This window comes from Talpa occidentalis, unplaced genomic scaffold, assembly GCF_014898055.3.
Source record: "Talpa occidentalis isolate TD23 unplaced genomic scaffold, MPIMG_talOcc4v2.1 talOcc4.12, whole genome shotgun sequence".
In the NCBI taxonomy this organism is placed as follows: Eukaryota; Metazoa; Chordata; class Mammalia; order Eulipotyphla; family Talpidae; genus Talpa; species Talpa occidentalis.
In genome coordinates, this window is record NW_023601212.1 from 2544974 (window position 1) to 2570019 (window position 25046).

Sequence of the window (25046 nt, forward strand, 5' to 3'; positions counted from 1 at the left end):
AACGTTTAACAGTTTAATCTCTTAGAATTTATCTGTAAAACAAATTTTACATTCAGTGTGCATCAGGAGAATTAAATCATTAATTCTATTTTGAATGTTGCCGAGACGTTTGTCTCCTAAGTATGGACTCTTAGCTCCGACCTCTGGGCCAGACTCCTGTGTCACTGTGTACTTGTATTTGCTGCATTAAGAAGCATGCCACAGTAAAGACAAAGTTTTGGAAATGAGACTTTTACAATTTATAATTTGTCTCATAAGTGTATAACATTTTCTCTGAGATTTTTTATATAGAAGAAAGTCATTATCTGGACCTTTGCAAGAAGGGAAATTTCCCCCAAATTTTCTGACTTCTTAGATCATTTTAGTTTAGTTGTAAGTACAGGGCAATGCCATGTTTACAGGGCAATGCCATTGGTTAGGGGGATGGGCAGAAAATGGAGATGGATGGGCAGTTTCTGATCTCAAAAGGCGGCCCATCATTTACTGAGTATGTTCTGTGTATCAACCACACTCATCAGGGCAATTCTAGGAAACATACAGACGTACACTGCCTTCAAGTTACCCAAAATATGAAGTTTTCAATAAGCTTTACTCAAATAGCCAATTATAAAGACTGATTTTAAACAATGAAGACTATTTATCACTGTTATGAATGCCACCATTTGGTTATTACTCCCATTCCCATCAGCATCACCATCAGGCTATATATAGTGCTGTGTGCCAGTTGCTGCTCAAAAAACTGTTAATATTTTTATTTAATCCTCACAATGATTCTGTGAAATAGATAATATTTTCAGCTTAATTTACAAAGGAAGAAACTGAGCCTTAAAAATGTCATAAAATTCCCAGGCTTACCATTCAGGGTTAGCATAAACATAACCCTTGTCTTCAGCGCAACACCATGTCATATTCTCTATCAAACACTCCCCTTTTAGAATATTTAATATTTTGTAACATTTTACCACATATATTAGACAGCATTATTGTCCCTTTTCTATAGGAATATCGGTGTTAAAATTTGAATTAGAAAATTATCAAAAAATAATCAGAGTAGGATGGCTATAACAAATTTAATTGTTCTTATTACCTAAATTAAATCAGCAAGCAGACTTGAACAACAAATTGCACACTTGACTTTTTGAGTTTTACTTTATTATAAACTGCAGTAGCAGATGGATTCCAGACCGATGACATAGCTTATATACTTGCACCTTGTTAACCTCTTTCACTATTCTTAAAAGTGTGAACTCAGAAGTCAGAGAAGCATCTGCGTCTGCTTTCTCTCTGCAGGCAAATTAATCTACATCAAGGCATCCTGAAGAAGATATCTTGAGTCAAATATTAATGGGGAAGGTATAACTTTAAATGGAATGAGGAAAAGAAAGATTAATGCACAGCTGAAAACTAACCCCCAAGCCAGAGACATAGTCACAAAATAACCTGATATGACAAAGGGTAAGTGCCAATAAGACAAGTTATTACTATTGTTTTAGGAAGGATAAAATATCAGTAATCCTATTTTGAAGTCCAATTTTTTATCATAAGCCCTTATTTTACTGACAATTAAATCTATATATACATATATTCATAACTCATACTATACAAAGTTGGTAAAACTAACACAGTATGGAATTTCTCCATCTTAATTTCAACTATCCATTTTTTTTAAAGATTTATTTATTTATTCATACAAACACTGGGTAGAGTCAGAAGTGCAGGAAGGTGAGAAAATTCACCAGAGCCAGAGCGGGGAGCAGAACAGGCAGACTGATGAAATACACTGCTGAGGGGAGCAGTGGGCGACAGGAGAGGTCTGTCGCGCTATGCGGGATCATCTCTGGTGGCCGGGGATCGAACCGGCGCTGCAGAGGAGATCGAACCTGGGCAAATATCCAGGCTGTTGGATTAGAAAACAAATTAATACAAATAACTGCATATTTTGTTTACTTAACAAAGAGACATAAAGCAGAAGAAACTTTAGTGATCTCCAATACTTTTGTGAAGGGTTTAAGAGAAATTCTGCCTTTTATTCCTTTTCATCATGGGCCAGAAAAGTTGTTGTATATTATCTTTCTCTTTATCTATGTCATAGAATTATTTAACTCAATCTAAACAGACACAAAAATAATAGATTTTAAAATCTTTTTTATAGTATGATATCAGAATCTCTGTGTGAATCCATTCAATTTAAATTTTTATTTACCAGTGGTTATAATCAGGGTATGTATTTTTTAAGATTTATTTATTTATGCATACAAGAGCTGGGGTATAAGCCAGAGGTGGGGGGTGAGAGGACTCACCAGAGACAGATTGGGGAGCAGAACAGGTGGATCTACTGACATACACTGCTGAGGGGAGCAGTGGGCAAGACAGGAGAGGTCTGTTGCATCATGTGGGTTGTTCTCTGGTAGGCAGGGGGAACAAATTAGTGGCTGGTGATAGCCTCATAGCATGTCTTTAACCCCCGCACCACCAGGGAGACCCAACCAGGGTATAAATTTTAAGTGTAAAGTAATGGCATGAGTTAATGTCTGTTAATCTACACATACCCTAGGAAACACTATGAGCAATATTCATGCAACAAGTGGGGCTTTAATGTTAGCTTGTTCCCAGAAATGCATAGGGAATACTTCACTGAGGGGGTAAAGTATATTTTATTTGTAAGTGAGTCTTAAAAGTCTTTATTATGCCTACTGTTTAGTTGAAGTGCTCACTTGTTCCTATCACTTTTTAGTGTTTTATTATTATCAAGAAGATAAAAGGATGAGTTGAAGAATCTTGTGTATACACAATTACAAATACTTTGAAGGCAGAGATTCTTCATTTCCATTCTTTTGCAAATTAATTGTAGCATAAGTGGAATTTTCATTTATTACTTTTAATCTTCAACAAAAACAAATTATAAATTGCATTCGTTGAATACTAAAACCATAACTAAGTATTGTTAGGATTCATAGAATTTATTATTCTTATTTTAGTGAAAGGAAGCATCAAATGAGTGCACTAAGATAGACTCAATAGTGGTATCATTAGAAAATCTTTGTGTTTAAACAGTATCTCTGAGAAGTCGCTGGTGTGAATGTTAAGTGTTGCTGGCATCGGCGGGGCAACTATATTTTAGATTCATGAAAATGTAACCTTAGCCACAAAAGCAATTTACAGATTAAACTATTCATGGTTTTTAAAGTATCTGATGTCTTGCTCTTGTATTCTCTCTGGTTACAAAACTGCTTGAAAGTATCAGTCTTGCAAAGGCTAATCTGATATTACACTTTCAATTTCTGGATTTCTACATGGTTTAAACAAAAACATTAGGGAAGAATCTTGAAAGAAGCCTGTCAGAATAAACACTCTACTCAAAAGAAATAGTCTTTAGTCTGAATGAAAAGGCAAAATGTTAAACAAGCAATTCAGAAACAGCTTAAAAATGGAATAAAGCTCAGTGTCATCAACTGTAAAAAGCGAAGATTTTACATGATAATGAATACAGAGTATTATGGGGAGAAAAGATAAGTTTTCCTCTACCCTTCTAGTTTATTGTGTGAGACACTCTTATCATAAAACACAGGTTAACGGGAGAAAGGCAAACAGAAGTTTAACAGTGTGTATAATTCTGACATACCTGGGAAATACCCATGGAAACTGAGTAACCCTCCCAAATGGTCCATGCCATCACCTTAAATACTGTCTTCAGCTAAAGGCAAAAGAAAGATGCTGAGGGGATAGGGAAACAGCTCTGATTCGTTAGCAGGGAAAGCTCAGTAAATGAGAGTATGATTTCTGCGGATTTATGTCCTGCTTTTTCCATCAATAAGAGTTTCTAGGGATTTGATTCAATCTCCTTTTCCAGAATTGAGAGAGAGCTGATGCTACAAATGTAAATGTCTCTTTCAAAAGGGTAACTTCTACTCAGTTTTAAGAAATTCTTGTTCTGCTGTGTCATAATTAGCCTAAAATAGTGTCTAATGCAAAACGACAGATTTTGAGGTGGCAACTTCTGCTATCATTCAGCATCTACGTAGCGTCATATCTGCCATTAAGTAAATATCAAAGAGAGGGAACAGCAAAATTTGTTTCTACTTACCCATATCCCCTTTTTGGGAAAAACCTCATCAACTATGCAGAGATTCTCCCCAGGCCACCTTCTATTGCAGAACATCTGTCCTGCACGCTCTGGGTGTGTTCTATAAACTCTATGCTTGTTGGTTGGTTTGAAAGATAATGAAATGAACTGAATTTCTCACAAGTTGAAGGATTTGTGTTCATTGAAAGATATATGTTAAATCATTATATTTTTTAATATTTATTTTTTTTTAAATTTATACAAGCACTGGGTACAGTCAGAAGCGCGGGAGGGTGAGAGAATTCACCAGAGCCAGAGTGGGGAGCAGAACAGGCAGACTGAAGAAGTACACTGCTGAGGGGAGCAGTGGGCGGCAGGAGAGGTCTGCGCGCCATGTGGGACCCTCGCTGGCAGCCCGGGATCGAACCGGCGCTGCAGAGGCTGTGGGCAGCTTCGCAGCCCAGCACTCAACCGCTGCGCCACCAGGGAGGCCCTAAATATTTTTAAAATTATTATTATACCTTATTTCTGAGTTAAATAGTTACCTCTGCTTTTATCCTCTAACTGAATGAATGTTGAAACCATGCTGTGCCTAGGAGGGCTAATTGGTTGTTTTAGCCTATTAGGACCGGACGTGTTAAATACAGAGCCTGACAGCAATGAAATTAGGGATGATACTAAGCCAGAGTTATATGGACTGTAGCTAATGAATGGTATATATCATGCCCAATTTTTAAATAGTACCATTACTTACAGTAGATTGGGTTGTGCAGAGGGGTGGAGAGAGGGGAGTCTGCAGGAAATCATGTTAGTTTCTGGGGAAAGTTAAGTTAGTAGTGGATTGGCAAATGGTGTTTCAAGATCTTTCTATTGTGATGTTTCCTTGACCGTTAAGCAGTTGTATAAATTCTTGTGATATTCCAATTAATTACTTCTCTGTACAGCTTACAGACTTTTCAATTCACTTTATTTATTTGGTGAATTCTGAGAAAATAGTATGTAGCCATTGTGATCTTTACGAGGTGTGTGCTAACGAACAAGATGTAGACTTACATCTGCCCATAGGATATGAAGTTTCTAATGAAGAAGACAGGTCATTTTTTCAAAAGCAGGATGAGTGTCGTTGTCTGGGAAAATACTACTTTGCTGGAGAAAGGTTACTAGTGCTTGAAGATTGTTAGAAGCCATTTGATGCAACTCCCTATTTAATTACGTAGGCAAAACCATGATTCCATTCACTGTTTGTCTTGGTTTAGTTTAACACCCACGGCCCTTAGTGAATCTTAATCAGTCATCCAGTCTCCTTTGAGAGAAAGAAATTTACTTCAGTGATAAGTATTTGGGAAAAAAAAAAAGAAGTTTAAAACATAGAGAAAATGTCATCCCCAAAGGATATATCAACTGTGTGTCCATTTAGATACAGGGGTGTTTTTCAGAGTGTGAGCAAATGTTGAGATTTTAGAAATTTTAGCTTGAAGGTATTTTGATGTTAATGGTAAAAATTTTAGCAGTTCACATGCATAAGACTATCCTCATCAAAGAGACCCCAGCATCGCAAGAAAAACAAACTGTGTTCTAGAGCTCAAAACCTGGCAGTTCCGTGACTTGAACATAGAGAATCCTCCAGAGTTTCAGAAGCCATACCTGAGAAGCTGCATAATGATTACATAATTAGTTTGTGGAGAGCATTAAATAAGATAATGATGTAAAAGTACCTTATTGAATACCTGATCAATTCAAAGCAGTCAATTAAAGGCAGCTTAAAAAGAAATTACCACTCTTACAACCATCAGGTCATTACATTAGAAAATACAGGCAAGACAGAGCTGTTCTTCAAAATGCAAGCCCAGTAGTATTTTTTATTTCCTATTTGAATTTTTTTATTTTCTATCCTTGTGAGGACAAGGGCTGGACATTTCTTAGGACTCTTGTCATCCATGTCTGTAGAAAGGCAGCACTGCCCCCAGTTGTATTGTACCAGAATGTAGTTCAGGGAAGTGTGGACAACAGGATTCTGCTGGCAGATGTCTTGTCAATATTGCATCACTTTCTCATGTATTGACTAAAAATGATAATTTATTCTTTTCATCAGAAATATGCCTTCCATCTGATAGAGCATTCAAAAGCAATATAGGAAGCACTTTCTTTATATTAAAGGCATGATCTCAGCTGATGTTATTCAATGAAATTTTTCTCCTAATATTTAAAGAATGCCTGCTTTCTACAATTTGTGGCTAATAGGGTCAACAAAATAACTATAATGTGATCATATTATAGAGCAGAGTTGAAAGAAATAATCAGAACTTAATTTTAATATTAAAAATAGTAAAATATTAGTAGTAAAACATTTTTATAATTATTCAATACAGAATCTCCAATTTCACTTGAAAGAAGCTACCAAGAACTGAGAAGAAGGGTATAGTCAGTGTATCCTTATTTTCAAAGGGAGTTATAAGACTAGAAATAGAATCCAAGGACAAAAGCATCTTTTCTGTTTTTCTGCTGCAAGTAGCTGTTAGAGACTCCCCAAATAAAAAACATCCCATGTCAAAAAATCCAAGTATATTCAAGATTCTAATTAATATGCTTTACATTGCATGGCAATGAATTTATGACAAACTTGAGGTGTGAAAACAATTTGTCATTTTTCACTGCAGATCTTTTGACTGCATGTTTCAGAATTTTATGAGCTTTGCACATACGTACCTATATAATCATACATATACATATAGAGTATAGATACGCATATATATACATATAAATTTTGTAAGATTTTCGTAGTCCAGAATGTGTTTTCCTTTTTAAGTTTAATTTAGAAATTTGAGTAAATCTTCTGATTTCTCCAAATCCAACTCCCTTATTTATTTTCTCTTTTAAAAATACACATTTTAATGGAAAAATATAGCTGTCCTGTAAATCTTTAAAATACATCAACAGCTTATCATGGATTTTTACATGCATCACAAATTTCCAGAGTCAAATTTTGTGGTAATAATGTCATCCTGAAAAGAACTGCAGCTGTCTATTCAGGTGTGTTCAATCACTACTTGATAGGAATAATTACCTTCTACTCTCACTAGGTAATTGCCTTTTGATTGAGGTCATCAGAGCAATCAAGGCAGTGAGAGGTGGAAATCTGGAGTAGAAAAGAGACAAAGGGAAGAATCATGTATAGAAATTTTAAGGAAGAACAAGAAAGAAGAGGTTTAATGTGTATCTAGTAGTTTACTTTGCAGTAATAATTTAAATAGTAGGAGTCATTAAAATCACCATAATGCACAACCTAGGTTAATTGGTTTGGTACTTTTATTTTTTGAGGTGGAAAACTAAATATGTTTAAGCATTTGATTAGAATCATTAACTGACTCATATGTATGACAACTTACTTCCTAATTTAATGTACAGATATTCCTATCACACAATCATGTAAAGGGTACAGTTCTAGGGAATGGGATAGAAAGAGATAGGACCAAAATAAAGACTGCTTCTGTTCTATCAAAGTTTACATTCTTATGATTGAAAAACACACCAAAAGGGATGTCTGCAGTTATTTAGAAGCAGAGATTACTTCATGTCTGTTCTATTAATAAATAGAACCATAAAGAATAGATTTTCAGAGAGTTGATGATTCTTAAGTGAGACTCGTTTGGGGGAGGAGTTTACTTTCAGAGAAACAAAGTTTTCATAATGTTTAAGGACCTTAAAAAACAACAGTGTGGCTAAGAGTAGTGTGAAGGCAAGGAATATGATTTAGATTTTTGCAATTTAATGAGTACACCCCCATAACTTCCCAATTAAGTCTTCTGAATGTGAGGAAATATAATTACCAAAAACGGTCATCTTCTAATCCAGAAATCATCTTCACAGAAGTAGTAGAGAAAGAAAACATGTTGATTATTAAGTGAGCATTGAGCTTGAAGAGCTATGTTTCACAAGGACAGCAGAAAGGAATCTATGACTCCTTATATAATCAAGCAAATAAAGCTCATTATGTAAACTATTTTCCCAGATAAAGAACTAGCTTTGAAAAAAGTCTTAACAGCATATTTTGTCATAGTACATCCTAACTTTCCCCAGTAATGGGAGTGATCTCCTGTGTTAGTTTATTGGTTTTATACATAGAAAAAACAAATTTCTGTCTTTGTGACAGCAAGCAGTTTTGCAACTTGGAAATTAGGTTCCTATTGTCCCACAGAAATTAAGAGATAAGGATATTATATTTCTTGGTATTTATATTTTAAAGAAATGGATCACAGATACTTGAGGAAGATGTTCCTATGTCAGACAGCTGAAACGTCTTCTTTAGTGTCAAAATAGATTCATGTGTGTGTCAAAGAGAGAAAGTACTTACATGATTCAGGTTTCTTAGGTAAATGTCCTAGTGAAAAGGAGAAGAGGAAAATATATCCCCTTATTTTCAACAGGGGAGACTAAGCCTCTTATTTTTATTAGGTATCTGTTCTTACGCGAGTAATACCTTCCTCACTTTTAATGTGCATAACCTTGCCTAATGGTCTTTTAAAACCACAGATTCTGTTTAGTGGATATGTTGTATGGCCTAAACGTCCACATTCTGAACAAACCTCCTGGGATGCCAATGGTACTAGTCAGAGGAATGCACTGAATGACTAGGTGAGATGACAGAGTGTAGAAGTAACATGCAGCAATGACTAGGACCAATATGCAGGGTGGATGGTAAGATCAGAGCTTGTAGCCTCTTAGGGACCATTTATAGGACTTCTGTTTTGAATGAGAAGTGTTTGAACCCAAGGAACACATGTCTTGTTCTTGAGTTTGAAAGGATTGCTCTGACTGCAGCATGGCAAAGAGACTTCAGGCAGAGGGGCCTGGTAAAAGGCCAGTGTAGTTATCCAAATGAGAGTGGGTAATGGCTGGGCCTAGGGCTTTGTGGAGGTGGTGAAATGTAGGCTGGGGCTACATATGATGTGAGATGTGAGAGAGTTGGGAGAGGTGGATACTCCTAAGATTTTGGTCTAACTAAAAATTATATTTTCCATGGGAAAAAGTGAACCAGAGGGAGAAAATTTAGAGAAAAAATCAAGAGATATAAATTAGGGAGGTAGATATAGGATTTGGGGGATCTCTATAATTTGTCCCTAGATAACAATCAACTGCTAAGATACAGAAAGAGTGACTATGTAGAGAATGTGTTTACTTTCCACATTTATTTATTTTTCAATTAAATTGTTTTATTGCAGTGACATTGGAGTACAGCACTGTGTGTGTGTTAGTACAGTTTCACATCTCTCCAAAGTTAAGTGCTTACCACCCACACAGCAATAATACTCCACTGGAGGCCTTTGAGCTCCCTCCCTATTACTGCTGTTGTGTTACTTCTGGTGTCTCTCTCTCTTTTTTTAAAAAAAGATTATTTATGCATACAAGAACAGTGGTATAGGCCAGAGGTGCGGGGGGTGAGAAGATTCACCAGAGACAAAGTGGGGAGCAGAACAGGCAGATGTACTGAAATACACTGCTGAAGGGAGCAGCGGGTGAGTCAGGAGAGGTCTGTTGCGCCATGTGTGTTGCTCCCTGGCTGGCTGGGGATGGAACTCGTGCTGCAAAGGCTGCGGATTGCTTCATAGTGCTGTGCTTAACCCCTTGCGCCACCAGGGAGGCCCACCTGGTGTCTCTTTTTAATTAATAATAGCTTTAAGAGTTTTTGATGCTCTTTTATCTCTTTTCTGTATATTGATGAGTGCTATGTCTTCTTGAGCAATGACCCCTTATTCATTGTACGGTATACATTCTTTGCTGTCTCTCGTTACCTTCTTTATCGGGAAGTCTGTTTTATCTGGTATAAGTATGGGTGTCCCTGCTTTTTCAAAAACAATTTACTTACAAGATTATTTTCCAACCTTCCACTTTGAGCCTAGCTCTATCTTTGGAGCTCCAATGAGTCTCCTGGAGACAGCAGAATGGTGTCCTTTATTTTCTGAAACAAAGTAACTCTGTATCTTCATTGGTGAGTCCACACCACATCATTTAGGGACATTATTGATAGACAGATGTATTGCTGTTTTGCTATTTTCTGTGTGTTTTTGCAATTTGTCTATGTTCTTTTGTTCTCTCCAGTTTTACTTTGATAGCTACCTTTTCTGTGGTGATTAGATCCTATTTTTGTCTCTGTTTCTTCTAGATATTTTTGTTCTAAGGTGTTGGGATTTTGGAGGATGGGTCCTGAGAAGTTTGCCAGTAGAGTGTTAAGGGCATCAGCCTCCCTGGGTGCTGCAGCTTTAACTGAGGGAAGGATGAGCAGTCACCATCTGGTCCAGGTGGACTTCACCAGATGTGCTGTCCCAGAAGCCCTCAACTGCAACTGACCCATTAGCTGCAACCTAATTTTTTTGTGGGCAGAGTCTTTTGCCTGAATCTCAGGCTCAGCAGATGACCAGGGGTCTGTGGTATTGGGCCACAGGCAGGTCCAGGGAAAATTGCAATCTGCAAAATAGTTAGACAGTCCAGAATCTAGCAGGTCTGGTCAGGAGATAGAGCAAGTGCTTCTTGGGGCCCACATGCTAGCCTCAAACAGCCCCTGGTTTCATCTGCACACATCAGTTCAGTAGCCTAAGGTCTCTAGAGGTAATGCTTCTTCTCTTAGGGACAGCAGGCCAGCAAGCCTGGGAAGCCCAGCGTCAAGCAGCCCCTGGAGCGTCCATCTTCAACTCCACACCCATCTGACAGCATTTTCCCTGAGAGCTGTGCTCCTGCCAGATCCACATCTTTGTCTATGGAAGAAGTGATAAGTCCAGTCCACTACCTTGTCCCACCCTCTTGGAGGTAGGGAATCCAACCAGAGTTGGGGCTCTGCTGTAGGGAATAAAGAAGGGAAATAATGAGAATGTGCAAGGGAGTGTTTGGATAAAGGTCTGTAATATCTGGGTATCCCTGGTGGTGCAGCGTGTGGAGTGCCACACTGTGGAGCTGTCCACAGCCTCTGCAGCACGGGGTCAATCTCCACCAGCCGGCAAGATTCCCACATGGTGCGGCAGCCCTCTCCTGTCTCACCCGCTGCTCCCCTCAGCAGTTTATTTTGTTAGTCTGCCTGTTCTGTTCCCCGCTCTGCCTCTGTTCCCCTCTCACCCTCCTGCACATCTGGCCTGTACCCTGGTTCTTGTATAAAAATATACAAATCTTAAAAAAAAAGAAGATCTGTAATATCTCAGCCAGGCGAGGAGAGGGCGGCTGCAGGCGTGGAGATGGGGAGAGTAGAACGTGAGGTGCTAGGGTCTGTAGATTAGAAGTCGTTGCCTGAATCAGAGTTCTGGAATGCAAGAGACAAATCGAAGGTGGAGGCTGGAAAGCGAGGTGTATAAAATTGCTCTGACGAAGAGAATGAAGTCCTGGGTAATGGCATAATTTGGTATATGATAAGGAGTGGTTGACTGAATTCGGTAAGTAGCGGGATTATTAAAGAAGGTTTGTAATTGAGAGGCGAGAGTATTGGGGTGATGACTGCTTTGATAGTGATGTCATCAGGGGTGCACAGATTCCCGTGGGCAGGAGGCCGCAGTGGCTAAGTGAGTCTCCAAAGATTTAGCAGTGACTCCAGGCATGAATGTCTGACTGTGCAAGTTTTGTGGGAAGTTTTGTGGGCTGTGTAGATTGATGGGCTGACCTTCAAACCTGAGCTTGCTAGAGAGGATGGAAGTCTCGGGTTCTGGAAGCAGCACCGAGGGATAAGGAGGACATTTACCTCACCTGTCAATCCAGTGTGCTGAGGAGTGTTGTAAAGAGAGCAAGTCCTCTGAGGAAAACCCAATTTTGTTTAGGAAAAGGTGAAGTGGAGGATAAGAAAGATAAATGTAATAGTTGAAAATATAATCTTGCTAATGACTAGCTGATCTTTAAGGTGCACAAGAAAGTCAATAATTGTAATTTTCCTTAGAGCTTATTTGTTAAAATGGAAAATGTGTGTTATAATTTGAATTTTATTATTATAATCATGGTATTTAATGTAAATCAGATTGTGTTCTCATCTACAATGATATGCTTAGTGTTCAAGACGTTTTTCTTTTGATTTAATGCTTGAAGAGTGTAGGTATTCAATTAAAATATTGTTGAGGTTATCAAGTATAATATTTGATCTTTAGTATCATTAAGTGGAATTATACAATAATATTCAAGACAATGAGCAGAGACCATTTTGCATTTATGTAATTCTTATATTTATGTAATCATTAAGATTAGAAAATAGTGTGAAGTGAATTTGATCAATACAGAGGTGTTGACAGATGCTGAGGGAAGTGGTGTATGGAATACTGTTTCCTGAAGTAATTTTTAAAAGGAGGAAACTGGAATGAAACTTCCCCTATGCTTGATGGTGCAGAGATGCTGTAGTTTTGCAATTAACCTAAAATGGGTTGTGTGTTATTAACTGTATTTTTAAAATAAGGCTTGAAAAGCCAGAAGCCAGCTTGTTTCAGAAAACAAGGAAGCTGAGCAAAAAGGATTGTTGGGTGATAGTGTTACCATCTTTATTTTTGTTTGTTATATATTTAATGCTCCAATGTGCTTATCATCATACCTATTCTAAAGAATATATTTGCAGACACAGACATATACAGTGTTCCAAGAAGTAATAAGATAGTTTGATTTGTTTTATCTTTTAATTAGTTCATTGAAGAAGGTAGTGAATGAAGTGGAATTAGGAGTATATGGTGCATTTTACTCCATTCTTGAGCTCCTCTCTAATGTTAGGAGAAATATTGAAAAAAAAAGTATATTTTGATACAGTATCAATGTCCATTTGTCATCCAACATATTTCTGAAAAATGCAGTAGATGGCATTCCTACTTTTGGAAATACCTTGCCATTTCTAAAATGATGTACAGAAACTGGCTCTATGCATACTTAAGTTAGGGCAGTAAATCTACTTCAGTGAAGTGAGTAGAGATTTGGAGGTTTTTTGTTTTATGAAACAACATACCACATTATATTCAATATTGCAGGTAAAACTAAATCATTTAAATCATTTTCTCTGTTTCTATGAAACAGAAAGTAAGATATATAACTTTTAATTTTATTTGCTCTGCTCATGAGCCCTTTACAATAATTCAGGTTTTTTCCACACTTTCAAAGTCTATGTTAAGAAATAGCTTAAGGGGAACTTATTCCAACATAGGCCACTTCTCCAAACAAAATCATTTTTAATCCCTTCTTTATTCATAAGAACTTGTACTGCTTGCTGCTGGTAACTAGAGACATAAAGTGATTTGTCCTTAACAGCTGTGTTTGTTTTTATTATTCATTTCCAGAAGCATGCTCCTATATAACAGGTGCCCCAGAATTGCTGAGAAAATGGTGTACATATTTTAAAAGTCCTCATTCTATCAGGCATGTTGTTTTGACAACTTATGAAAAAAAATTTAATTAAAATGTATGCCATGCTTCTTAATTTCTCAGCAAATATATTATTTAAAATTTAATTTCATCTTCAATTTCAACATTATAATTGATATATCTCTTAATAAAGAATATGATCCCAAACAAGTAATCAAAATTCTTGAAAATGATATGACTTAAGACTTAAGTCATTGAAAATGAATTTATCAATGCAATTAATTGTAAATTGCCTTTCAGCTTCAATACTCTTTGAAAGTTTGAAGTGCTGCTCATAAATAGAATATTGTAATGTGCTACTAGAAGGATTAATATGTTTTTTCCTTCACTATTTGTAAGACAATTTGAAAATTTTATGACAACTCAAAAATTACATTTTTAATTTAAAATATTCATAATTATATCTTAGCACATTCACTTTTCTAGGCTCTTCATGTGCATTATCTCTATTTTTACAATATCCCCAAAGAGATGTAATGTTTTGGAGATAAGAAGTATATTTTTCAAGGTAGCATATTTATATAATGTTAAAAAGTTATCTCCTAATTTCTAATATTTCATAATAATAAAAGTTTATTACTTGATCAAATAAATTCTGATGCTGTATCTAGCTGACGCACCACCTTATTATTTTGCATATAAAGTGATTCAAGGATTAAGTTTTCTGGGGATTTTATGTTTTTGCTATTTCAACAATAAGTCTCAACAGTAGTGAGGAGAGGGACTAGAACACAGCTTGCATTGAACCCATTATTTCTGTGTTCAACCTATTATTTCTGTGTTTCAGCCTAGAAATTGCAGGTATCTTGTTACCAACACTATCCACACCTAGTCACATGGATTTACAAAATTACAAATAACACTGGAAGTGTAAGAGAAAATTGTGGATACTTGGTGAGTGCTGCCTACTCTGTCAAGTAGTGAAAAAGATTAAATTTCAGATAGGTCAAATAACTTGTTTCTAGTGGACAATGAATAAAATGCAACACTTGGCATCAATGCCAGGTCTTTCTGTGAGCAAGCTTACACTATTTCTTGTGTAGATCCGTTACCTTTTATTGGGGAGCGATGTACAAGGAGAAGCTGCAAATTTTTTTTATTCTCATGTTACAGCATATACATATGCACCATGAAATTATACATGAGAACATGAGTGCAGAAGACACTTACAAATTCAAAATCTGCATCTGTTACAGCAATATTCAGAATTATAGCGTACAGTTTTATAGCTGTTAGGAAGAGATGCAATATGACTTTGAAACAACTCATTACTGTGAAATTTTCATATACATTTCAGGACTGAAGATGTCCTGGAAGGTCATACTATCCCATTAACTCATGACCTCCTTTTCCAACAAAACTGCCAAAGGTGCTATTGTTCTACATGACTATGAACAGATAATTTAGAAGCAGTGACACCTGCTTTGAATCTTAATTGACTGTTGTGGAGACAGCACTGTCAATTACCACATATTGAGAGCTGTGACACAGGCTGCAAAAAGCACTTCATGAGTATTACTTTAAGTATTCCTACAGAGAACACATGATGTATGTGTTATAATCACTCCCATTTCACTGATGAGCAAATGGAGTCTCAGATTACATTACTTGTACTAGATTCACAAAGATATTGGATGGACATCAGGTCTTGCCTGCAGCTATGCTTTATTATTCCAGTCATTACTAGGTTCCTAACATCTCATATAGTGTCAGCATTCTTGTATGTTAATTTTCACAATATTCTTTCAGAATGTGATGCTAAGGTGCAGTGTCCCCATCTTGTGTCTATTGTTGCTTAGTGATGTATATGTTTTCCATGTTTTCATCATTGATAAATACTACATTGTTAAATTTAGATCCTGTAAGGGCAGGACTGGACACAGTGCAGGTTCTCTGATCCCATGCAGACCGGGTAAAGGAGGAGTCAGAGTCCTCAGTAGTTTTGCAGGTTTTTTATTTGGGGTTCACCAGGCATATGGCAGGCAGGGGTGCTGGCTGGGGGGCTGGGAGGCTGGCAGCAAGTCTTTACTCTATCTGGGCTCTCTGGCGTTCTCTGCTTCTGCTTCGGCTTCTCCTTCAGGTTCTGCTGCTGCTGGCTGGGGCTGCTGGCGTCCCCGTGACGCCGCCCTTAAAAAGCACAGTCTTAGCTCAGCTGAATCCCATCTACCTATGCCCACACCCTATTCCAGGTGCCCGCCATCAGGCATGCATTCAGGACAAGGATCCATCATCTATCCTGATGGCGGAAGGGCAGAAAAGCCTGACATTTTCTTTACCCTACAGATCCCGTGACCTGTTATCCAAAAACCTTATCATCACCTCCATATCACTTCTGGCAACATGTCTCTACCTTAATTTATAAAGGCAATAAGTATGTTTTGTGTATATCACTTTACATTTACAAAATACTCTAAAATTCAATATTTTATTATCTCCCCGCAGAAATTCTCATTATACGCCCCATGATCCTAACGCTTGTTTTCAGTCTACTTCAATAATCATTCATGTTTTAATGTAAATTCTCCTTCAAGTATTCACCTTCCAGATGTTTGCGTACCTGAAGACTTCATCCTGAGCTCCCTTTTCATCTCTATTCATTACCTCTCCAGAATTTTTCTGTACCTGCATGTGTTACTACCACTGATATGCTAAATCTTCCAGATTTGCACCTTTAGCACTGATTTGACACTAGATTTATCTTTCATCTAGTATGATTGGATATCAATCCAGTTTCTACTCACTCTCATCTTTTTTGGAGACCTAAAAGGGTATCTCACACTATTTTTTTTTTTTCAAAGATGAAGCCCCAGGTTCCATTCTGAAGCTCTCATCATTTAAGTAAATGGAAGGAAATAAAAAAAATAAATAAAAAAGATATGTAGGGCCAGGAATCTAGTACTTTAGTTAGCAAAGAGTATGCTCACAAAGACTCTGCCAGATAAATGTTTATGATTGTCAGTGATGAAAATATGTAATTTCCTTAAGGCCAACTGCTAACAATGACAGGCATGGAAATTATAGATGAGTTTCATGCTGTGTATGTCTAAGAATCTTCTTGCTTTACATAATCATCTAAAATGTGATTTCATCTATTCACTCTATAATATTTAGTAAATGTATGTCTTAGTTTAAAGTTAGCATTACTAGTGCAATTCACTAATGTGAAATACTTAAAGAAAATTTTCTGTTTTTTTAAGATTTATTTATTTATGTATACAAGAACTGTGATACAGGCCAGAGGTGTGGGGGGGGTGAGAACAATCACCAGAGACAGAAAGGGGAACAGAACAGATGGATTGACTGAAATATACTGCTAAGGAGAGCAGCGGGCGAGTTAGCTGTGCCATGTGGGTATCTCCCTGGCTGGCCTGGGATCAAACTCCTGCTGCAGTGGCTGCAGATAGCTTCATAATGCTGCGTCTTAACCCATTGCGCCACCAGGGAGGCCCCTAAACAAAATTTTCATTCCATATGTTTTTCATTTTTATGTGACCATAAAATATATCCAAAGAAATGGATTTAAAATATTAAAACTGCTATAGGAAATTATAAAACCTCCTAAATTTCAATGCTGTGAGATAATCAGTATTATAATGCTAACACATTCCCTATTTAATTTTTCCTATTTTTATTATTTATTTTTATGAATTACATCATGTTCAATATACAATAGAACATTCTATCTTTGTTGCTTAAATAAGAGTTTATATATCAAATGTCACATTTAACTAACAGGTAAAGGTCTGTTCATGGTAAGAAATTAATAATTATAACACAAAAAGGTTTATCCATGGTAAGAGATTAATAATTAAATGATTTTTTGGGTGTCCTTAAGATGTGCCTCAACTTCACAAATCCTGGTTGATGGAAAAAAAAAAAAAAATGTAATATAACACAATGAAAATACTAAATAATATTTCAGCTAAAATGAAGACTATTGAACAATACATGAAGATTTATTTTATCTTTATAGGTTTGAGTCTATTATAAGGAAGATTAATATCTCATCTTCATTTTACCTGTGAAGGTACTGAAATCAAAGGAGAATATGTGACACGCTTAGGGTCTCACTGTCAGTAACTGGGAATTGGGTTCTGACACTCTCCCTGACTTCAACTACTTGAGTCAACCACATCATCCTATGTCCCCTAAACAATCCTCAGATATTTTCTCACCACTTCATTGTTTCCTTTATTTTTTGTTTCACGCTGTTCCTTCTCCCAGTCCCCTACAACCTCTCCATTTCATACCCCCTCTCTTGTTCTCTCTCTCTCTCTATCTACATAAAACTCTTTTAGAGGTCATTTCATATGTTTAGATTATATTATATATTAGCATGCTTTAAAAACAAAATATCTAAAAAATATACTTTCCTTGAAAACTTTAATTCTTTATCCATTGAGGTCGTCCACCAATGTCAGAATTTAGTTTTGGATACAGGTTCATTTTAGATATGATTATTTTTGTATTGGATATCATTACTTCCATTTTAGCCATCTTTAATTGTGAATGTTTATTCCAATATTTTTATGTATATAAATGAAAATGTGTGTATGCTGCTAGAATTTGTTTTATGACAAACCAATGTTACACATTGGCTGTTTGGCTTCAGGGTATGTTAACCTTGTGCATAATGTCAAAATAGAGTTTGTGAAGACTGTATCAGAACTCCACAGATCTGATACTAGGTAGTGGAAAGAATAAGAAATAAATATGTATCATAAATTAAGTAACTCATGACAAGTTAAATAACATAACTGCAATAAGCCCTACGGAATGAAAGTGCAAGTGGAAAATGGGACAGACACTGATAAGTGAGCAGATTGCATTTTCAGTAGAATAACCTACATGATGAGAAGGACTTGACATGTAAAGTTGTCCATGAAGAATATCCAAAGGACAGAAAGAAGCTTGCATTAAAAGATCAAAAGCCATAATCAGGGAGCTTTAAGAATTGGTCCAACCACTATGGAGAGCTGTGTGGAGATTCTTCAACCTACTAAACAGAGAGCTCCCATAGGATCCAGCAATTTCACTCCTAGGTATTTACCCAAAGGATGCAGAATCATTAATTGAAAAGGGCACCTGCACTCCTATATTTATAGCAGCACTGTTTACAATAGCTAAGCTTTGGAAACAACACAAATGACCAAAATTAGATGGCTGGATCAAGAAGATGTGGTGCATATACACCGTGGAATATTACTCAGCATTCAAAAAAGATAAACTCATGCAATTTGCAGCAACATGGATGGAGCTAGAAGGGATCATGCTCAGTGAAATAAGCCAGAAAGAAAAAGAAAAATACCGGATGGTCTCACTCATAGCAGGAATCTAGAAAACCTAAATAAGGGACCAGGAAAAAGAATAACTATAAGAAAGAAAAAATCAAAATCAAAAACCAACTATGAACCAGAGACACACTTTGGGGGGCACAGAGAAAGAATGGATTGGGGTCAAAATAAGGGGGTTGCAATTGTATGGGGAATATAAAAATAAAATTAAAAAAAAAACCCTGCAAGACAATGAACTTGTGATGTTTTAAGTCCCCATGTAATTTATGGTAACTAATTATAGCTGTGGTAGGCAATAAATACAATGAAAAATAAAAAAAAAAAAAAAAAGGAAGGAGACTATGGCTCTTGCAGACAGTTGTGGGAGAAGAGAGGTGAAAACAGGAGGCAGGGATGAGTTCTTTCCCGTAGATGTGTAGGTCCTCAAAATGAGTGAGAATTCTAGGGACTAGAAAGGCACCTGAAATGCAAAGAAATTTGCAGATTAAATTTAGGGACTCCATTTTTAAATAACCTGATTCAAATGTGCCAAGTCCTATTTAGAAACATTACACATTTGTATCTCAAACAAGATACATGTATGCATATGTGTGTATAAACATGCATGCATACAGGAGTAGATAAGGTACATCCATCTTGAATATTTCAACAACTAAGATTCTTAAGTCAGTGGATGCAAGGAAAATTCCTAGCATTTGGAATAGAATTTAAAACACACATCTAGATAAATGAAACATCTAGATACATGTAGATGTAGGTGAAATGAAAAATAAAATATAGAGAGCAATGTAGATAATTAAAATATATTAAAAAACAGTGAATGTTAAAGCATTAATATGATTGAAGGTAGCAATGAATATATATTTTTTGTAATTATGCTGAGGATTTAATTCACTCCAACATATTTCCTTCAGTTAAAAAAATGTATCCTTCACATTTTTTCCATAACTTTCAGTAAATGAGGATAATTACATCTAGAAGTGATTCATCTTGATAAGTGCTCTTATAAATTACAGCAGCTAATTTTTAGTGAATTAGGTTTATTGGGACACTGCTGAGTTAAAAGGGGTATGTTTTTCTGTTGAAATTTCCTTATTAAGTTAATGACTTCTTGTGCAACAAAATGACAACTGAAATTATCACTAACATTAAAATCTAAAGTGTTTTCTTTGAACATGAAACACCGTTTCTTGTTTACTTAGTTAGGACCCCTGTAATTGAGAAATATCTTTATTTATTTAAAAAATGTTATTAATGGAACACAAATCTGTGCCTAAATGCTTACACAGCCTATGTGTTCTGATCCCCTATACTTTCTGCAAAGACTTCCAAATTATTTGCTAGATAGCTATTTAAAATTGTATCTCACTAGTTAGGATAACTTTTGTAAGTCTATCAATATAACATTCTAGTTGTTTTTTTGTTTTTTCCCCCGCATGTGTTATATTTGGCAAAGTGTGTACCTTGAAAATATGAGTGAAAGAGGAAACAGCATGGAGAGTAAGTTTGGATGTAGAAGAGGACCCAGATCTTAAGGCCTAGACATCACGTTCCATTGACTGGAATTGAATCACAGAATCACCACTCCTATGCAAAGGAGGCTGGGAAATATAGCTAGCTGTGTGCTCAGTGAGACGAGAAAAACACATTTATCATGGCCAACCACTTTCGGCCTCTTCTACTTCTACACAGTATTATGGCAGAGCAACTTAGACAATAATTTGTATTTAATTACACACTGTAGTAAAGTTAGGTGTTTTCTGTCTAGCATCAGTTTATAAAATGTGTCTTACTGACTCGCAAAAGGACAGAAAGATACTGAAATTAATTTCTGGGTACTATAACTCAATCTAATTCCCTATTCTTATGCTCCTCTAAACAATGATAAATAGGCTTCTTTTCTGTATGTTTTAACCAGAGATTCATACAAAGAATTAAGTGATCTTTTAATTCATAAGCAAAGATTACTTTGCCCTGATTTTTGTGTGGCTCTTTGCTAGAACTTTCTCACCTATGTCAACTATGAAACTCTTCACACTATTATGCAGCAGCTGATATTGTCTCTCAGTCCTTACATGGAGCATTTGAATAATGTTCAGACGTAGCCCACGATTCCCTCAATGTGAGACTGTCAAATCATTGACTCCTGCTGAAGGGGCAACCCTAAAATAATTTTCCTTCCTGATGATTGGATTCAGGTGAGCGACAGTAACTACTAAGTTACTGTAACTACTAAGAACTTGACGCAGAATATGAATTGAGTCATTCAGGTTGTCTTATCAAAAAATTAAACTATAAAATTTGGACTGAATCAGAATTGGGATATGAGCAGAAGGAATCTATTTCATATCAGTAACTCTGAAACACTGCATAATCATACAACTTGGCTCTGAAGTCTGGTTTTTACTTTTTAATATGCATTTCTAGGAAAATACAAATCTTTAAAATCATATTTCAATGTATTTGATATCTGAATCCCCGTAATCATCTATCAACATCCAGCCAAACCAGACAATTGGTTAGGTATTGGAGACCTTCTTCCTCCCTACCTTTCTTTCTGATTGAAGTAGGGAGTGAATTTCAGAAATACACTCCCCTTTAAATATTGAGTCAGTTCCTCTCTCCTTTAAGGTTGGCTCTCTGATCATCCTTATTAGAATTGCTTTCCTACATTTTTATGAAATTCTCACATTTTCTCTATATTGTAGTTACTTCTGTTATCTGCCTTGCTAGACTTGTTCCATGGCAAGTATTGGACTCTTTGAAGGGTTTATGTTAACTATACCTGTGTCATTAAATAACCAACTTTTGTGTATATCATGGGCATAGAACTTCATGGACACTTTCGTCAGCCTGTTTTGTTCGATTTTTTTTTTTTTAAGATTTATTTATTTTATTTATACAAGCACTGGGTACAGTCAGAAGTGCGGGAGGGTGAGAGAATTCACCAGAGCCAGAGCGGGGAGCAGAACAGGCAGACTGACGAAATACACTGTCGAGGGGAGCAGCAGGCACTGCAGGAGAGGTCTGCGCGCCATGTGGGACCCTCGCCGGCAGGCGGGGATCGAACCGGTGCTGCAGAGGCTGCGGGCAGCTTCGCAGCCCAGTGCTGAACCGCTGCGCCACCTGGGCAGGCCCTTGTTTGATTCTTTATTAGTTCATGTGTGTGTATGTGTAGCTAGAATTGAAGTCAGAACAGAGACATTCAAAATCAGTGTTTTGAATTTTTAGTGCTGGACCATAATTTCCTGTCCCCTCACTTATCCTACCCATTGAAAAATTAAAGCATAACTGTATTTCAGAATTTTATAGCAAAGGGCAGAGGTTGCAGGAAGAAGATAATACAACAGTAGTAAGTAATGGGAACTCTATGACCCAGTGTGAGAATCAAGTGATACAATATATGACTTGTGAATGGCCAGAGGTTAAGGTGACAGCAAGGGTAATTCCTGGGAAGGGTTGATGCATGTGGATGGCATTGGGGTTGTCCCGTCTTATTCATGCCTTATGCCTGTGCAAGCTGTTAACATGTCCCCACATCTTATTCCTTTATGGTATCTAGCTATTAGTTTATTGGTTGAGTAAACTGATAATACAATTTACAAAAAAAAACTAATGCATAAGTTTGAAATGTTTTGGAAATAGCAAAAATAGACAAAGATAATTGATGGAAGAAAGTCAAGGATGGAAAGCATTGGTGGCTCATAGTATAAAAGAATGTCTGAATCTGCTCATCAAAATGCTTAAATGAAACCATGGAAATATTTTCTTTTCTAACAGTTAGCTGTGAATTACAAATTATTCAAGAAAAGTTATCTGCTGTCCTTCTCCTTTTTATCTTACGATGTAATTGAGGTACATTATTCAGAAAGTAGCTTCACAGTCTCAAGCAAATTGTTTTTAATAGATGTTTGATTATGTAAATACATCAATATTGATATTTTTAATAGTGGGCAACCTGTGTAAATTTTGATGGCATTTTGGCAAAAACTTTGCAATACGTGTCACAAGTGAGTTTTTGCTGACAACCAGAAATAGAACTCTAAGAAAAATGCAAATAGACGTCACTTCTCATTTGTGAGAGGTTCGAGAATTATGAATTTATAAATATTTAATAGGGATAGGTCAAACAGAAATTTGTTCTTCCCATAGACTTTATGGTGGCTTCTGCATGGAGTATATATGAAGAAGCTTCTCTGAGACAGTGCTACATGGATTAAAGAGCTAAATACAGGGTGTTATTAGGTGATTTTCCAGGCTGTGGGTCATAGTCTGGTGACCTAAATATATTGTACCATTAGAGTACTTGTTTATAAATTGTTATTTTTTTCTATCTGAAGCAGGGAGAACTACCAGTTCAAATTTTATCCAATTTGGAACAAAAAAGAAGCTTATTTGGAGCTTTTTCTATTTAGACCTCAGATAACTTCATGGAAGACTTTAGAAAATTTTACTGGGGACATTTTGTGTATTCATCACAAAGCCATTCCTGTAAAATTATATTGCCCGAAGTATTCTATTTGTCAGAAAACAGTGCTGAAGTGAATTAAAGGGTAAAGGTTTGTTTTGAAGGTTTGGTAGAAATCAGGAGTGAAACCATCTGGTCATGATCTTTTGTTTTGGGGAGGAGGATTTTGATTACCATTTCAATTCCTTTGCTTGTACTTAGTTGGTTTTTCATTTCTTCCTGATCTACTCTCAGAAGATTGTGTGTTATTTAGAATCTGCCTGTTTTTCGTGGTTATCAATGTTTTTGGAATGAAGATGTTCATAATAGACTCTTACGATCCTCTATTTCTGAGATATTTCTTACAAATTTTCTGCGTTTGTGTCCAATTCTATTTATTCTACTTGTCTCCTCTTTTTTTTTTTTTTTTTAATTAGGCAGACTAGTCAGAGAATTGTCTATTTTGTTTAATTTTTCAAGTAACCAGTTTTTGTTTTCATAGTTTTTTTTTTTTTTTTTTTTAGTTTTCCTTTAGCTAATGAGGGAGGATGTTATAATACTAGTATCAATAAGTTCTATAAGAAAGCCTAGTTTATATTATGTGGCAATTTTTTAATGTGACGAAGGTTTGTGAAATATAGCTTTCTTTAAAGGTCAGTTTCCTTCGTTTCTTCATAAATATATTTGTTCAAATGGTGGCTTAAGTTTCTTCATTTCTTTTTTTTTTTTTTAATTTATTTATTTACACAAGCACTGGGTACAGTCAGAAGCGCGGGAGGGTGGGAGGATTCACCAGAGACAGAGCGGGGAGCAGAGCAGGCAGAAGGACCGAAGTACACTGCTGAGGGGAGCAGCGGGCGGCAGGAGAGGTCTGCGCGCCATGTGGGACCCTCACCCACGACCAGGGATCGAACCGGCACCGCAGAAGCTGTGGGCAGCTTCCCAGCCCAGCGCTCAACTGCTGCGCCACCAGGGGAGGCCCAAGTTTTTTCATTTCTGTCATATCTTTAGTAGTAAGCACTTATGCATTTATTGCTGGCTTTGTATCTATATTTTCTAATGTAAAAAATCATTTTCTTTGATTCTTTTTATGATATATGTCCCCTCTTATTCTTCTTTCAAAAAATTAGGATGTTGCTGCATAAAGCACCCAAGCTATACAAGATATTTACTCAGGAAATTAATTGTCTTCCATCCTTCATCCATTCTATCCTTATTTCCCATTTTCAAAGTGAGTAAAATTAATATTTATATTTAGTTTGAGGAAGTTCCCCTGTCTTTTAAAATACTTCATTGGATTTTGGAACTTCATGTTATTGGGTGTTACTGAGTGCTTTGACCACAGAACAGCAGACTGACGAAATACACTGCTGCGTGGAGCAGTGGACAAGACAGGAGAGGTCTGCCTCGCCATGTGGGATTCTCGCCAGCTGGCCAGGATCAAACCCGTGCTGCAGAGGCTGCAGACAGCTTCAAAGTATGGCACTCAACCGCCTGCGCCACCAGGGGAGGCCCCTTTAGTGGCATTTTTTTTTAACTTAAAAGTTCAACTTTAGATGATGTGCTGTTAATCACATTATTTAGGTTCCGTCTACATGCCTGCATGGCCAAATATGCTATGCCTAATTTTCTTTGAGAGATGTGCGTGTGTGTGTGTATGTGTGTGTGTGTGTATTTTAGGTGATCTCAGTATCCCTTCAGTTTCAGTAATTTTAATACCACTTATTCCATTATCACTTTCACCCATTCATTGTTTTGTGCTTTTAGCTTCCTTATTTCACTCCCAGATTGCATATAATAAAGGCTAAAAATTAACCTTGAAATAATCTGTGTTTATGTTTTCTCTTTCATTTTTATATTCAGTCAACCTGTTCTACAT

At 36.5% G+C, this 25046-nt stretch overlaps 1 protein-coding gene across 1 annotated transcript in view; it reads left to right on the forward strand.

Annotated features, from left to right (window-relative positions):
- The window catches only part of CNTN5 (contactin 5), a 657624-nt gene that overhangs the window by 49245 nt on the left and 583333 nt on the right, over positions 1–25046 (forward strand). The window contains exon 4 of the mRNA XM_054692969.1: positions 1291–1455. The gene's annotated coding sequence lies outside the window, so the exon portion shown is untranslated. The remainder of the gene's footprint in view (positions 1–1290; positions 1456–25046) is intronic.